Source organism: Neolamprologus multifasciatus, chromosome 17 (genome assembly GCF_963576455.1).
Source record: "Neolamprologus multifasciatus chromosome 17, fNeoMul1.2, whole genome shotgun sequence".
Taxonomy (NCBI): Eukaryota; Metazoa; Chordata; class Actinopteri; order Cichliformes; family Cichlidae; genus Neolamprologus; species Neolamprologus multifasciatus.
The window spans coordinates 36,815,938-36,833,929 of NC_140455.1; the positions used below are offsets into that span (position 1 = coordinate 36,815,938).

General features: G+C 40.7%; 1 protein-coding gene and 1 long non-coding RNA gene across 2 annotated transcripts in view; one reads left to right on the plus strand and one right to left on the minus strand.

Annotated features, from left to right (window-relative positions):
- The window catches only part of sgip1a (SH3GL interacting endocytic adaptor 1a), an 80,981-nt gene extending 71,380 nt beyond the window's left edge, over positions 1-9,601 (minus strand). The window contains exon 1 of the mRNA XM_085138545.1: positions 9,434-9,601. The gene's annotated coding sequence lies outside the window, so the exon portion shown is untranslated. The remainder of the gene's footprint in view (positions 1-9,433) is intronic.
- LOC146499816 (uncharacterized) overlaps positions 1-17,992 on the plus strand; it is a 146,736-nt gene that overhangs the window by 80,203 nt on the left and 48,541 nt on the right. The window lies entirely within an intron of this gene.

Genomic DNA, 17,992 nt, shown 5'->3' on the forward strand with positions numbered 1-17,992 from the left:
TGTTTAACCTGAGTAGCGAAAGACAGCGGTGGGTTTGAAAACGATTTGCGGGAGTCCGGTGTTCTCACGGCTCTAGTTAGCCTAGCCCCCGGCTAGCTATCGAGCTAGTGGCTAACAGACGTCTCCGAAAACGTCGGAGCGCTTTTGAAAATATGTGGTGTCTTGATAAACTGAGCAGATATTTGAGGTTTACACAGATACATTCTCTAAAATGCATCACTACTGCACTGGAATGTGGGACATTAGTATAATCCAGTAGTATACACTATTTCCATGAAAAAGCATGCACGTGGCCATACTGGGGAAACTTTTTTTTTTTTTAAATGATCTTATATATATTTTTAAGTGTAGGCTGAATTCCAAACATCGCACCAGACTCTTGTAAAAATAACAGCTGTTCATGGAGAATCTCATGCCATTGCCTATGGATTCCCTCGTCACCTTTGACCTACCTGGAACAGCATTCGCTGCACCTGAGGTATGTCAACACAGAGCGGGAGTATCACCGATATGATGGCTCTCGGTTAAAAACATCTATAGTGGGAATCCCCTTTGCTCATGTTGCAACAGTCACGTTTCGCGGCCCGAGGCCTCGTGCCATTTCCCGCACACTGCTGAAGAAACATCCCTGCAAACCTCCACCATCCGCTCCAAAGTGCTCTGATGAGGGACGGTGATTAGCCTGCGCTCATTAAATGTAAACAAACAGCCGGCAGTGAGCGCAGCCGAATCAAAACAACATTCCGCTCGGTGACAGGGAGAGGCGGGAAGGGCGGTGAGGTGTGGCGAGGACAGTGTGCCGTGTTGTGTGCCTACGTGCCATTCAGCCACTCACAATGCTCTCGGTCTGTTAGTAGCACCAGCCAGGCACGCTGTGTTTTGTCATTACTCCACTTGCGTCCCTGCCCAGTCACACATACACATTAGATGATGAAAGATTGTGTGATTAGCAGACACTTCCTGATTACTTGATTACACTGAGGAGGCTGACTAACAGCTCATGGGTGAATCTGTCTTGTTTAGTCTGATGCCACTGAGGCTATTATCTAAAGCCAAGTTAGAATAAAACATGTACTCCAGTATTTCTCTTCTGTATGCTACATCATTTCTGGTGTCAGAGTCAACCCCCTGCTAGAGGCCCCCATTAAAACCCAGCTTTCTCTTCAGCCTGAGAACAGGGGATGGAAGAGATGAGCTCACGTCTCTGATCCTGAACTGGTCTGCTCCACCGTCTACCTAATGGTCTCCAGGATGTCAACACTGGTGTGTCCTTCTTATTCACACCAATGATCATCTTCACAGAGGCCCCAGACCTAAATAAACACAGAGCAAACTTGCTATATGATCAGCTTGTATCTATAAACAGTGGAGCGGTTTAAATTAGGCCACTCCCAAGAGTACCGTACTTTGCTTGGACAGCCAGGCTGAGATGACAGAATGGAGCCAGATGAACTCACTGAAGGGAGTTTCAAAGGACTATTTCACACAACGGCAGAAATAGCACAGATGCGACTTCTATACTGTCCGACTCTTTGGATCATTTAAACCGACTACATTTTTAACTTGCATTACATTTATTTGGAGGCTTTGGCTCCACGTAACAGATCTGCATCCTTCATAAAGGAGACTTTGAGCTAAAAACTCACAAATGAAATCCATAGTTTAATACATACTTACAGTTGGGGGAAAAGACAGAATTTGCCTACGCTTGCTTACTGTCTCGCTCTATTTTGGTGGGACACCCACAAGGATGCGTCTAATATAGGTTTTGTGTGTTTTTCTGTGTGTGTGTGTAGAATCTGTGATGTGCTGATAGGAACCAGGATGGGCCTCCCAATGACGCATTTAACTGGAGCTATAATTTATGAAGCATCTTAAAATAGTAGTTAAAAAAAAGAGAACTTCTGGATCTTACAACGCTTCAGAGGGAGAAGAATTAACTTAGTTTCTGACTTAGGACAAACTCACAAACCCAGTAATCAAAGTAACATTCCTGCTCTCAGAAACAAAGCACAAACCAGGTCTCCACAGTCACTTCAGGTCTCTAGTCCCTGGAAAAAAAGGTGATCAATATCACCGTATGAGTCATCAACTAAATACTTGTAAGGAGTCTGCCTGCCCAGTTTCATTAGATGAACAATACTAGGGTACCTCACTAATCCAAGACTCACTCTGGAAACTTAAGACAGTATTTACAAGATGTATGTGCACTCATTTAAGCACAGAGAGCTTACTGTATGTTGCAGTCATTAATAACCATTTCATCTACTGTCATGGACCGAGAGGAGGGCCGGAAATAAATACAGAGAAGAGCAACAAAGGAGAGTTGGTGATAACTACTGTACCGGCTAGAAAAGCTTCCAAACACATGACAACTGGTCAAAAACCAACGATAACACATGCCAAACAACTCCGCGTGTCAAAAAGTCTGATGTAGGGCTGGGTATCGTCACTGATTTCTAGAATCGATTCGTTTTCGACAGTAAACGATTTTTAGACAGTAAAGTAGAGCGAGAGAGAGAGAGAGCTGTGCATGAAGTGTGATCATGTGTTATCATGGTAGAAGCAAAACAGCAAAAGTCAGCGTGAATTCATGACGATGTTTATGTGAAGCGTAGTTTGGATCTTTTGCTGCTGGTTCAGTCAATATTGTTTGGAGAGAGAAAACCTGCAGCTTCAGAATCAGCACAAAAAGGACGTAAACACAAAGCGCGGACCCGCCGACGCTTCAAAATCAGCGAGCTGTCTTTCAGCCCCGACCGTGTCCGTGCCGTCGTGTGAGGAAGGCGACATCTCACTGATTCTGATGCGTCGGCAGGTCCGCGCTTTGTGTTTACGTCCTTTTTGTGCAGAATCCGTGTTCCTGCTCTCATTTACTGTTTTAGCTGTTTGGAGGTTGTTGAAATTTTGTGAGGTTTAACCTGAGATTCTGGTGTTTCAGGCAAAATAAATTTATATTAAATGGCCTGTATTTGTATAGCGCTTTACTAGTCCCTAAGGACCCCAAAGCACTTTACACACCCAGTCATCCACCCATTCACACACACATTCACACACTGGTGATGGCAGCTACATTGTAGCCACAGCCGCCCTGGGGCGCACTGACAGAGGCGAGGCTGCCGGACACTGGCGCCACCGGGCCCTCTGACCACCACCAGTAGGCAACGGGTGAAGTGTCTTGCCCAACACAACAACCGAGACTGTCGGAGCCGGGGCTCGGACCGGCAACCTTCCGATTACAGACAAACTGCCAACTCTTGAGCCACGATCTATACCCTATTAAAAAAAAATCGATTCAGGATTTTAATGAATCGATGTCACGTTATTCAAGCTAGAATCAATTTTAATCGATAGATCGATAATCACAACCCACCCGTAGTCTGATGGCAAGAAAGCTAGTACTCTAGCCAGCACTAGCATTTCCTAGCTGCTTCTACTCTGCTGAGGAAAAAGAATTTACTGTTTACTTTATCTGTACCAAATACAACTATGGGACAGCAGTTATTATTTAGCTTGGCTATTCCCAGTTCACGTTAAACTGGCTGTCATACCAATTCCCACTATAGGTTTTAATAAATGTACGCTGACAGTGGATTGCAGCAGCTTGTGGCATACATGCTGCACCAGAGCTGCTGCCTCAGCTTCGTGTCCTGATGCTGCCGGTTGGTTCTGAACGTCCTGATGTTGCTGACAGACACTTTCTTTTTATTGATCCGTCTATTCTGCGCTCCTGAGGAGGCATAAAGAAGCTCAGACATAATAATATCAGCTCCTGTAGTCTTTGCCTCCCTTTGGTTGCCATGGCTACAGAATTCGCCACAGCAACAAGCTGAAAACGTTGAACCACGAATGCCGAGAGCAGTCTCGTACAGCTGCGCCTGCTCGACGGGGCAAAGGCCCGGGACACTCTTGGTGATCTTAACGTTTGCTATCACGTTGCCTTTGAAGACGATGGATGCAGACGCTTGCTGTCTAAAAGCATTTTTACAAGATTCCCTCTGTGACATTTGACAGCAGCGCTGTGCCAGCCTGCAATGTGTCATCCTGTGTTCAAGCGCAGCAAAAGTTGCTCCAAGATCTCGACTCCTCTCCACGACTGAAAGTGACACACCACAAGGGAGGCGAGTCTACTTATCTATATATAAATAGACATCACATACTTGCGTCTGCCGTTACACTAGCATACAAAGGCGCATACATAGCTCTGTGTTACTTATCGCCGACTTGTTTCACAGAAGCTCCTGTGTGTCAAAAAATAAAGCACACTCTTCTTCCTCACAGAAAGCCACAGCTCACCCAAACTCCTCACTTCCAGTAAATCCTCTACCTTTAAACTCTCAGAGGATCCTGGGGACATTTTGTGCCATTCCTTTTTTAATTTTCATCCTATTTTGACTGTGCTGAATGAATAGCTCATATTTACTAGAAGATTTAAAAATATATATATATTTTAAAAATGTTGTCTCACCTCCTTAAAATATCTAAAAATGGCTAAGCTACAAAAAACTGCCACATTTCAGGCAAAAAATGACCAAAAAGCCGCAAAATGTCACACTTTTTCCGTTTTCTGCAAGGGAAATGATAAGTGTGCCATTATTGATGTTAGATAATGGTGTGTGTTTGAGCGTGTATTCATATCTCTGTGGGGACCAAAACACCACCTTCAAGCCTTTTCTCTTAGAAGGCCACACTCTGCGTTTCAAGCTCATTTAATAACAGTAAATGATGAGTAACCTTTCAGAGCTTGAAAAATATCTCAACATCAAGAACCAAAGCAAAATTGGACTTTATATTGGTTCTCGTTTAAGTAGTTTGAGCAGCTGGACTGCAGCCACGGTTAGAAGTCTGAGCAGTAGTGCAAGACTTTACAGCACAAAGGAGGCTCTGGAAACGATCGTGCACTGTAAGTGTGAAGACGGCACCTCATCCTCCTCTGAGGAGTCCGAGGCTGACATGGAGGAGGCATCAGAGGTAGAAACAGACCAGCTGAAGTTCAACTGACCCATCTGAAGGTGAGAGTGGAGAGGAGACGGTTGAAGCAGTGACAGGTCGGACTGACTCCATATTTTAGTCTCCCGCAAAAACTGTAATGCTCTGCTACGTCCCAGCAGCCAGAGGTTTGATCCCGGGACCTACACAACACCATGCCACCAGCTACGCACCACTATGATGGACGAAATCCTGCAGTAAACTGTGACCTGGACAAACCTGCACAGGAAACACTCAGTGGCTTATGTGGACACAGAGGAACTATAAGCCATGCTCATTTTGGACAATGTTTACAGGGCAAAAAAAATGAATGAGTTCAAATCTGCAAGGTGCTGCTGCGAGCCCCTCTCATCATCAAACTTAAGGGCAGTGTGACTTTTGCACAGACAGAAAGAGACGAGCTGGCAGCACCATATGGGAACCTTGATTGCAAAGACAGCAGTCTGTCCATTTGCTCCATGTAGAGCTACGTAAACATACGGGCCTTTATATGGTTAAAATATGATTAAATATATTTAATAGTTGCATTTTACTCTGAAGTAGTTTGAAAAGACTGAGTCATTTAAAGTGGGAAAAAATATTACATCATAGTATTTTTACAGCAGTTTTTGCGAAGCTGCCATTTTTTGTCCTTAGGATCACGAGTGTCAGGTTTTCTTTTAATCTGACATTACAAAATAAATAAAAACATGTTGCTGCCAATCATTGACTCATCTAAGGGCCTAATAAAAACAACAATCAAATATTCCTTGAAATGTATTTTATGGAAATTGTTTTTGCTTTTTCAATAGAAAACAGTGGAATTATGTAAACATACCGGGCTTTAAAGGGTGAAATCGCAAAAATTATACTTAATATTTCAAATTATTTTTCAGGCTGAAGTAGTTTTAAAACATTGAGTATTTTAAAGTTAAAAAAAATTACTATATGATATTTTTACCACATTTGTTGGAAAGGTGGCATTTTTTGTAAAAAGAGTTAGGATTTTAAGGATCATCTAATGGTTAACTGAGCAGCATCAGTGGTGCTACCATATATACACCACTATATATATATATATATATATATATATATATATATATATATATATATATATATATATATATATATATATATCACCTTCAGTTTCACACAGGAAAAATAAGTCTGTACTTAAACCATGTGCACATATCAATGACAATAAATAAACTCTGGTATCAGCTTAGGTCCCAAAATAGATATGCAATCCCAAGACAGTCTCCCCTTTTCCTTCAGTTTTTTTCTAACAAGTTTCAGCTGGACAGGAAAGTCCAAAACTCTGCAACACAGAACATTTCAACTCACCAGGCTAAAGAAAAACAATCGAGCAGGATGAGGGATCACTGCTCATAAACACTGACTGACTGGCTCCCTCATCCCATCCCGAAAACCCTAAATAACTCCAGCCAGAAACAAATGTACAGATAAATAATAATGCAACTGAAGGGATGGTGGGCAAGCCATACAGAAAACATACCGACAGCCAAACTGAGTGAAAGAGAGGAAATACTTTGCTACTCTACAGTACAACATAAGGCTTCCCCTATGGCTAAGACAGCATGAATGACTCACTCCTCCTCCAGCAGTAACACCACCACCACTCTCTGCATTTAATCATGCAAGCGTCAAGCTGAGGATATATTTTAATGTATCCTCAGCAATGTTTCAGAGGGAATAATACACAAAAACAGATTTAATTACTAGTTCAACGTCACTCAAAGGTCGTCGTCTTATGCAGGTGCTACCAATTTATCTGCACACGCCTTTTTTAATGATTCCTTTAATTAATATCTGAGAGGCAAAATCAAATCAATACATTTACTGAATTTTGCATATGACAAGTAACCCCTGGAAAACTAGATTCTGACAGAACAAATAAAGACTATCAGTTTGAAAATGCTGCGTGTGTCCATCCCCTATATTGTGAAACATGGACGCAGTATTGCCTTCGTGGTCAGAGCCCAGATTCCACTGCCTAATAATATTTGTGCATTTAAGGGTTTCCACAGAACAACACAGGAAACGGGGATCAGAAAGTTTCCCAGTCTGAATTTCCCAGGCAAAGAACACCCAAAACCCAAAACCTCATTCATTATCCTCAAACTTGGCAACCCCTTCTCTCCCCCACAGTGTTTCCCACATATCAATAACCTCTACATGAACTCACTTGACTTCCAACACTCACATGTGCAGCAGGGCTCTGGCTGTCTCAACATGATACCCCCAAACTTGGGGCTGTACCTACAACAAAGCCCTTTCACTATCAGGTCTCGCCGCTTGGCAGCCACCTTGGTCGTGCCTCTGGGCAGTTCGTTTGATGACTATACACACAAACATAACTTTAATGTCAACGGTGAATAAGAAATAAAAACTGCATGTAAAGAATCAGCATACAAGCCGTTTCAAAAGTTTCATGTTTGTTACCCATCCTGATCTAAATTACAGCCTAGATATGACAAATGTGTCACGCTACACAACATGCCGACTTCATTACCATCACCAAGACACTACAGAGATGCATGCCACTACACATCTGAAGCAGTCATGACCTATTTTCACATGTGTCAAAGTAACAACACAACTGTTTCACTGGCTCATTTTGGGAAGCGACAACTTTTTTCTTTGCTATAACAAAATTCTGTAACAGGTTTCTATTCAGGATTGTTTAAGTGCCACGTGTCCCCTCCTGTGAGGTCTACACGTTTTTGTTTCAAGGCACCGGTTGCACGACTTGTAGCCAAGTCTTAATTTGAATAAATATACTTCAACACTTTCTCTCAGAGGCTCTGACTTAACTGCTACTTTCTCACACGTGTTTACGCTGGTGCCACCGCTGATACAGGACGGAAGTGACAGAATATGAGCCAGCCCTCCGCCTCAGGTAGCCGTGTGAGAATCATCACATGCAGCAACACCAGTTTTAACTGACAAACGTTGCACGTTGAACGGACACGGATTCCATCACATGTTTATGACGTACAGGCTGGCCTTTTGTATTTTGATTCAACAACCCGCCCCCCTCCCGTGGCATAAACACCGCAGTTCTTACAAAACATACTCCATCAGATTTTCCTGTAAATGTCCCTAACAAATGCTGAGCCAAACCTCACGATGCATTGAGCTCAGTCAACATCGACATGAATGAATCGACTGCAGTACGCTAATGGCAAAACACAATTACTCAACCATTTAATCAAAAGTCACCATTTCCCCTCTCCAGCTCTCCCACAGCATGAGCTGGATTGGAACATTGTGTAATAAACGTGAACTAGCTGCTATTGTCTCCATTGTGCTGCTCCAAAATGCTGACAGGGGAGCGCTGAACTCAAGACCCTTGGTGACTAATGTCTGCAACTGAGCCAGTCCAGACTACAGAGGCTTGCATACCCAAAGGCACTCTTTTCATAAAAGCATTGGTGAATATCAGAGACAAAAGACTGTGAATTTGAAATTTACTGCTGGAAAGAAGGTCCCAAGTGTTTTAATCACCGACAAATACACTTCTATCTTTCTGGTTTCACAACTAAGATGGGTCAAAGAGGTCAACAGGAAACATTCATACTCAAATAAAGGAAGAATCTTTAAGGACCACAGTTAATCAGCTGAGTTTTAAAATGTAAAGGCCTTGGGCAAAAACATACTCTGGTACGACACTTTATAGATAAAAAAAAAAGAATGGTAAAATGCACCGCAATGCTGATTTACACAGCACAGCTATAACTCAAGAGATTAGTTTCTGCCCCTGAGATTTGGGAGTTTTTTCCAATTCCCTGATGTGGTTCCTGTTACTAAAAAAACCAAAAAAGGTTTCAGTTACATTTCTAGTAAGCAAGATGTTCTTTACAGGACCTCAATGAATACAAGTGGATCAATAATATTAATAAGTGTTGGTAAATAGTACCTAAGTCATAGTTACTTTATTTTAAACCCTAAAATTACCCAAACAGAATATCAACTTCCATCGTATTCTATGTAAAACCAGTTCAGTTATGTTACTTCTGGCCTGTTGCTGGAGTTTCCTACTTTCCCAAGTCAAGTAACATTGCCATGTTTTAATGTTCTTAACAATCTAAAGTCAATTTGAGTACGGACCTGTGCTAAGTCAAAGGCATGGCTACTGAGTTATACATAACGGTGGAAATGGCTCTGTATAAGTTTAAAGTAGTGCTACATGTCTTTGGACTAAGCTAGCTTAGTATATGTCATGATTCATTTAGCTTTACTATATCGTTTTAGCGAGCAATAGTAGGTAAAGCCCTGCAAACCACTTGAAAAGCGCGACACACACACTAAACTAATGTGTTTGCGTTTAGTACTATTGCTTCACCTGTAGCTGACAGTTAGAAGCGTCCCAGTAAGGTTTACTTTTGAGTCGCTTGTTAACTTTTACCCTTTTATTTTTCCCCCTTAAAATTACAATACTTACGGCAGTTTGGAAAGTTTTGGAGACTGTTCTTCTTAAAGCTTTTCTGATGGGGTAAAGCCAAACAAACTCTTTCTCCTGTTCAACAGGGAAAATTAAGGCGGGCTAGCCACTCAAACACGCAACCGTTGTTAATTACCGTCAAGCAAAAGATGGCTACCGGAAGTGACATATTACCTTGCTTGTTACTGGAACCAATGGAATAAATAAATATAGTTAAAAAAAAATAAAAATAAAAATAAAAATAATGAACAAATAAATAAGTGGAATAAAATATAATAAAATTGGGGTAACGTTGGTAATGCACGTAACAGGCGATAACAAGCAAAATCGCTAAATGACCTACCGCTACCAGACTCTTCCATTCAACAGGTGTGCTTGTTTCCACCTGTTAGGTGCATTATGCAATTTGGAATTTGTATTAATTATTATTGTAGTTAATCGAGACGCAATTGCGTGGGTAAGGTCATACATACATACTGAACTGTAAACATTTATAAAATATAAGCAGGTAGAAATATTTTCATATATTTGTACCCCCAAATGGTTGTCACTTCCGGTTAGAAGTCTGGCTAACGTACAAGAAGAAGCGGGATTTTTTTTTGTTTTTTGTTTTTTACCATATATGTAGTTAATCCATTTTACATGTTGTTATTACTGTCTTCAAAACAGCAGTAAGTGTCAAATGACCTACTCTATGGGGGTTATGGGTTCCATATTTAAAAAATGCTGTGTAATCAATATTTAACCTCTCAAACGCTGAAAAGAAGATTATGCTAAGCAGCCTCGGATGTAGTCTGCCAATCTTCTAAAAGAGAGAAGATGACTGGTCTTGGTGTCCGCTTACGGACGTCAGCAATGTACACTCATGAGATAAATAAACCATATTCAGATATTCCATATGTGAGTAACACGTTTTGCTGTTTATTTTTCACACCCATCATTTCTCAGAATTCGTATTCAGATACCACGTGTGAAACACCTGGAGGTCCTGTTTCACTCGGTCGTCTAATCCATATCTGTCCATCAGCTGCTGCAGCAGCCTCCCCACACACCCAAACTATTGGTTAATATTTAATCAAACCCGTCCAGGAAAGTAATTTCCTCCAGCAAATCACAATATTTTGTCACGCAGTCTGATGGTGTTGCGTAACAAGAAAGTCTCTCCCCTGTTCGCTCACATTTATTTTGTTTTTTTTATTATTATTATTGAACAACACCGAGTCTAGTTTGGCCCGAGCATGCAAACCACACCTGATCGTCGTGTCGAGTCTCTTCTTTAGTCCTATATAGAAAAGCCTGTTATTTTTCAAAGCATTAATATAGCATTCTAACAGTGTCTTTGTCCCTACAGGCTTAGATGAACATTTGAGCCTAAAGGCAATGGCTTTGTGTGTGTGTGTGTGTAGGCAGGGTAGGGGAAACCTGCTGAGTCCATCTGCAGTTCTTGGTCACAGCTAGACTAACTGTGGCATTATTCAGTGTAGCAAACATAACATGTACATTTAGATTGTAGACATTCAGTCGCTTTAAAATGTGTCCACAATTAGACCTGACCTGAAACTTAGTTTGATAGTTCTGAAATACATCCTTCAGTTAATTATCTATTTATTTTTTATTAAACATAAAATAAATTATGTAAAAAAAACTCAGTATTCAAAGACTTAGACTAAGAGGATTAAGTCATTTTTGAACAGGAGAAGCTTGAGGCTAAACAGCTGATTATTAGAATTGTTGTTCCCAAATAAACTGTCAGTCATCTTAAACGATTTTTTTAAAGAAAAGAAGAAAAACTAATAATTTCTGGCACAAACAAGAGGTTACTAACTTTACTAGGATTTACTCAGTTAAACAAATGCTAAATATTATAGAGTACTATACAAAAGTCTTGAGCCACTCCAGTAGTTCTCCGGGCCTTTCAAAGTTGTTTGGCTGCCTTTTCACTCATTTTCAGTCCGGTTCTTGTTACCAAACCATTTTCAAGCCACTTAACACAAACCTATGATTAAGTCAAGCACAAAAAGGTCCCTAACTCAAAGGATGAGCCGGTGCTTTGTCTACACATAACAGACAACTTGGCAAAGGACCAATTTTAAATAGTATTTTTAGGTACTTTGTCACTAGCAGGTCTGACAGGCATAAAACAGTATTTTTGCTCCATGATAGTTATGTTGTGCAGCGTGTCTTAAAAAATGAGGAAACAGGCAGGCCTAAGAAAAAACAAAATAAATGAGAAACCCTATCTACAGCAGATGAATCGTATGGGAAAGTCATGCCCTTAAGAAACAGAAAACAAATCCAGCAACGACCTGACACAGGACCTGAGGGATGCATCTGACCCGTCAGCTGGACCAAAGTCTTATCAGAAAGTGTCTCAGTGGAAGAGTGGCAGTTATAGGACAGATATCGGGACTTATCATATCACAACCTCAATACTACAATATAGCTGATAGAGAAGCAAAATAATAGTAATGATGATACTAATGATAATATAATCATTTCAACTGCTAGAACAAACAAAACTCCAAAATATGAGATAAATGACAAAGTTCTCCTTTGCCGTGATCTGATGGGAGACCTTTATCAGAGCAGGTGACCCGACCAGGCTGAATCAACTGATTAGGAAGTCGGGATCTGTGATTGGCTGCATAGTGAAGAAAGGGTCCGTTTGAATGACGCTCTTGTAGTTGTGAACAGGAGTTATGCATCCAAGTATTTGTACCTGCTGTCTGACGTGTTGCCTGCATTTGACTGTGCTGATGTTATCCAACAGAGGAATGTCTGGAGATGTCTCCTTATTCAACTCCAGTGCAGTTGCCGTAGCAACCTGATGACACAATGGCTTGGTGGACCCTCTGATATAATACAAGAGAAAAAAAACGTGTCAAAGTCCCAGTTCAGTGCGTCTCCTGTCTGGATCGCGCGCTTCCTGCCTTATCCTCACTCTGCTCATTCACGTGCGCACACTTGTGCAGCACTCACCATAATCACTTAGTGAAGGATGCAAAAGGACAGTTTAATCACAGCAAAGTAGCTGAAACACAGAGAAAAAATACATGTAAGTGAAAGAGGGAGACGACCATGTTTTGAATTGTCTAATTCATCGTGGTTCGAGCCTCTTTTTTCTTTCTTTAAGTGCTCTTTTGGGTTTGAGTTCATATTTTCTTTGTTTTACTCAGAATCCCCAAAGCTCAGACTCAACAACAAATTCTTTTTCCTGTAAGGACTGACTATCAGTGTTCAGAGCTCACATTATCTTCAACCACAATTTTTACCCAGGTTTGTTCCGCTCCGCCGGGATGACCAAGACCAGGACACGTTTGGTTCAATAGCTGGAATAGATCAGCGCTCTGGGAAGAGTGTGTAGAGAGAAGTGGGACAATAAAGGAGAAGTAGCTCTATATTAAGTTAAAATTAATTTAATTCAGTTTATTCTTATTTTTCTTTCTCCATTTTATCCAAATTGACATAGACAACCATAAAACCCTGTGTGGCAAACATCACTACACATCTGTGTTAAGTTTGTCTATGTTCAGGCTTGTTAGCAACACAAACACTTTTCTTTCTGTTTGAGTGAAACAGAATTGACAGATTTTTTTTTCCGCCACTTGGGGGCAGCGGAGACAAGTTGTGAACATCATCATGACTTTGTTGCCAGCTGGTTATGTAGACCTACGGTATTTGTATTACTGCGTTATTACTTATGAACTGCCTCTCACTTTCTCAGTCTTAGAATCAGTGAAGCCACTGACAAGTTCATCAAGTGACCCTCATTTTAATTGAAAGATCTCTTTTTCAAGAGAGACCTTTTACAAAAAGTGTTGTACAAAGGTCTCCCTGACACAGCTACATAACAAAAAAGACACATTATACACATTCACAAATTAAGAAGAACATGTGCAAGAGTAGATCTGTGAAAACAGGCTTTTTAAACGTGGACTCAGAGTATGCAGCTTCATAGTTTTGTTTTTTTTTGTAGCTTGTTCCTATTTTTCCAAGTTCAGTGTACAACAGGTACAAGAACATCTAATGTCAAAATGTCCTGTAACCTCACATTGTAAGTCCTGTGTTTCCCATCCTCTCTTTATATAAGATAAAATAACAGGTAAGAAGAAAAAGTGTCATATCACAGTCACATTGTTAGAGGTTGATTATTAGGTGAGCTGTTTAACTGACCACAACCTGCTTTTATATATTTAGTTTATATATTTAATTTTCTCTCTTTGTTTAACACAGTTTTTTATTTTGTATTGTATATCTTTTTATATCATTAGCATATATTTTATTTGCATTTTAGATATAATTCCAGTTTTCCAGGTGAAATTAAATTCTGGCCGATATTCTGATAAATGTATGACAGACTACTTATGTGCTATAAATACATGTATAAAGTTATAAACTTAAATTTTCTAAGTTGAGGGTTTTGTAACATTTTCTGGAACAAATCTAGGGCTTCGCTACAATTTTACGTAACATGTTACTTTTTAAAAGCCATTAAATGTTCTGAAGTGCAGGCGATTACTGTAAGGAATGACATTACACAACAGCAGTGAGGGAAAACACACGTTTGTCATCACGACGTCTCACGCAAGCCAAAGGGATTGTTAACATGTGCTGCAAACCTCTGGTTTGGCTGCGCGAGGGAAACAAACGGTTTATAAACTTTACCGGAGGGCTCGGTGACGCAGCTGTGAAGAAACGAAAGAACAAGGAAGTGCGATGCAGTGAAACTGATAGTTCTTCAGGAAAAGAAACTCTGATTCTCAGGAATTCCCCTCCTTTAGTCAGTGGGATGAAGAAATGAGAGCTTATTTTTTAAATTGTTTCTCGTGTTGGTGAGTCAAAGGAAAAGATGTTGAATACACGGGTTGGTTGGTGAACATCACAGCCTGGTTAGTGCCGAGCTAGTCTGTGTTTATGTCTTATGCTTTTTATCTTTATCAAGCTTTTTAAATGTCACAATAAGCACGGCTCTTTCCACCTGTTCATCATTAAAGCCAATGCAGAGAAAGATAGGTGTCAGTGGCGTCATCAGATCCATCAGATATTAGCGCCATATTTAGCGCCATCTCCGACTTTGTCTTGTGAAATTAAAGAATAAATATGTGTTCTGGTTGAAACTGAAACTGAAAGTAGGAGAAACTGAGATTTACAGTATGTGAGATACAGTTTAACAGCTGAAATAAAAATGTATTCTGCATTTTATATTTTATCCATCCATCCATTCGCTTCCGCTTCTCCTTTTCAGAGTCGCGGGAGGCGCTGGAGCCTATCCCAGCTGTCATAGGGCGAGAGGCGGGGTACACCCTGGACAGGTCGCCAGTCTGTCGAAGGGCCAACACACAGGGACAGACAACCATTCGCACATTCATACCTAGTGGCAATTTGGATTATCCAATGAACCTATCCCCACTAACTGCATGTCTTTGGACGGTGGGAGGAAGCCGGAGTACCCGGAGGGAACCCACGCAAACACGGGGAGAACATGCAAACTCCACACAGAAAGACCCCGGCCTGATGGTGGAATTGAACTCAGGACCTTCTTGCTGTGTGACAACAGTGCTAACCACCGTGCCACCGTGCTGCCTTATTTTATATTTTAATTTAACCGATATACAAATCCCTGCTCTTCAAACCCTTTGAAAACCATGTGGCGTTAATAAACACTAACATGAAGCAGTCCAGTACATAAACAAATGAAGACAATAGAGAGAATAAATCTTCTTGGATGATTGTAGGGAGAAGAGCAACAAGTACAGTCGCTCTGTCAAGTCATTTAATATTTGTTACCTGTTGGCTGTCAAAGCTCCACTATTGGCTCCTAATTCTGATCAAGTGTGCAAACAGGATGTCACAGTATCTGGGTGTGGCAAGTTGTGTTGAAGCTGTTGTAAACCTCGCCAACACCACACTGTGCACTGTGCATTTTGTTTCCTCTTTATTGCATGTCTGTAGTCTGGGCAACAATGCTTAAACCTGACTTTTTTCTTTCTTTCTTTTAAAGCTGCACTTCCTGTTTCACCTGCTTTGCCTTCTCAGCTTCATATTCTCGGCTGCAGGTGCGGCAGCGTTGGGCGTGGTGGGAGCAGATTAGATAATGCTTTTCACCACTACCCACATTAACAATTGTTGCCAGTACGTTTCCAGCGCTTGCTGCTAATATTAATGCGCCTGCGCAAACGTTGCTATGACAACACTGAAGATTTTTCCCATAGTTGTCTGCATGTGTGTGGCTACACTTCTGACTAACGTCCCTAAAAATGACACCAGGTTATTGGGATATTGTTTTTTCTTTTCTCTACAACCTGTTCGTCTTCCATCCTCATAAAATTATTGCTTCCTTCTTAAATAAATAAAAGTCATCAGTTGCAGTCTGGAGCTTTGCAATAAGGACTTGTTGAGGTTCTTTAAACAGGCTGTCTGTGGTGATTCTGTGCACCCTCATCCACTTCATCATCTCTACTCTAATTGGCTCTGGGGATAAAAATAGCCGCATGTATCCATCACAAGACTGATTTACTTGCTTCACTTACAAGGTTAAAGCGAGCTCAGGGGACTCGAAAAGGGGCAGCGATTTTTCCTGAAAGCCAGTGTAACTGCAGCAAAACTGTAAAGTGTAACTGCTTGTTTTACTTTTCTTTTTTTGTCTCGTACTAATGTGTTTTTATAAATGTATTGTTATTATTTTCTCATTACAAGAGGAGGGTCTTAATTACAGAAATGGTTTAATTCAGAAAATGCATCACAGCGAGTTGAAAGGAAATCGTCAGTTATCAAATCGATATTTTCTTCTTCACTAAACGATCTCCTCGTGGATGTAAAGGAGCTCAGTGATTCTTCATTTAAATTCAAATCGATTCCCAAGCTTGTCATTTTCTCCAGTATGTTTCTCTGAGAGCAGCAGCAGCGTTTGACCCAGCTGGCCCTACAGCCAGCTATAAAACCACAGTGACGCAAACGCAGAGGCCACATCATTTGCATTAAAAGAGAAGATATTTAACCCTGTGTGGTCACCACAACTGTGTCCTGTTACAGAGCCAGCCCTAAAAAAGCCTGAACGTATCCTGTATGTGTGATCTCCCACTTGAATCTCTCACAATCCTAAACTTAGACGCTCCAAACCAAGCAGAGAAAATAATCTGTGCAAGGTGTTAATTCCTTATTTACATAAATAAAACTTTGAACTTAAATGCTATCTGCAGGCTCATGCTCGTGCAGTCTGCATTCTCTCACACAGATGGTGGTTTTATGTTTAGCTGTCATCCAGAAAGCTGCAGAGAACGGTCAACATCGAGGAAGTTTGTGAAGTTTCCAGAAATGAAATGTACTTTTTTTTAAACTGCAGATTTTCAAATACTTTCCTGTCAAATGAAAACAGAAACCTCCCTTTTTAAAGGTGAAGATGTCTTTTAGAATCCAGTGAAGACCGAAGCGCAGTCGGGAAAGTTTGGAAAAGTTAACCCTTTAAGACCTACCATAGAACCAAGTCCGCCAGAGCTTATATTATATGTTTACATGCTGTGGAGCCATTTTTGGGAGCATTTCAAGTTGATATACATCAATACAACCATTACAGCCCAGATTTTAATAATATCTCTGCATTAAGTGCATAGTGATTACATAAATTACAAAAAAGTGCAATAAACTACAAAAAATTGAAAATCGTTTTTGTTTTTTTAACATATATTTCTAGTTAGAGAAATTTAAGAGGCTTATCCCTCAAAACTGTAAATACAAAAAAGTTGCACAAAATAGTTTCCCACCACAGGAAATTTATTTTGAGTGTCTTCAGAGTTTTGTTTTTGAAATACACCAATTTTTATACACTGCAGGAAAAACGAAAATAAATATTATTGTGCAAATTTGCAAAAAAACAGCATATGCATCAAAATAAACTATTTCCAGCAGTGCAATATGAGTCCTAAGTCCTTTTTGCAAAGCTATATGTGGAAGGAAACCGTGACTTAGGACAAGCTGATGGCATAAGATGTAACAACTCCTCTGGTTTCATATGCAAAAAAAATTATTGCGCTAGCTCACGTGGTTGCAGAGCTACCGGGATTTAAAAATAGTTACGCGAAACAGAGCGTGCTGCTCCGAGCGGCTTTAAAGGGTTAATATTGAGCATTAGCACTTACAAGAATGAGAGTTGGGATTAGGCTCAAATCAGCTCTCACGCTACTACTGTCACTTCATAATCTTGCCCAAAGACACTTTGGTCTTGCAGAGTGGAGGATTGAACCATCAACCTTTACAAACGCCCGTCTTCCTTCAGCTGTCCGTGTTTGTGTGCACGAGGCTGGAGTTAAAAGAGTTCTGAGCATTATAAAAATCAGCCAGTTTTCCAGACATCGTTTAAGCCTAGACACGGACTTCACGGAAAATTCAGTGAAGATTTCCACTCATCCATTTTTCATCCTCACAGCCCATCGTTCAGTCAGTGGGTTACGTTCAGTTATTGTGCAAATGCACTGTTTCTAAGGTTGTGGGCAGTCAGCTGAGACTGAAGAAGAAACGTTTCTCCCGCTGAAAACGTCCAGATGAACAGAATCAACCTTTTGG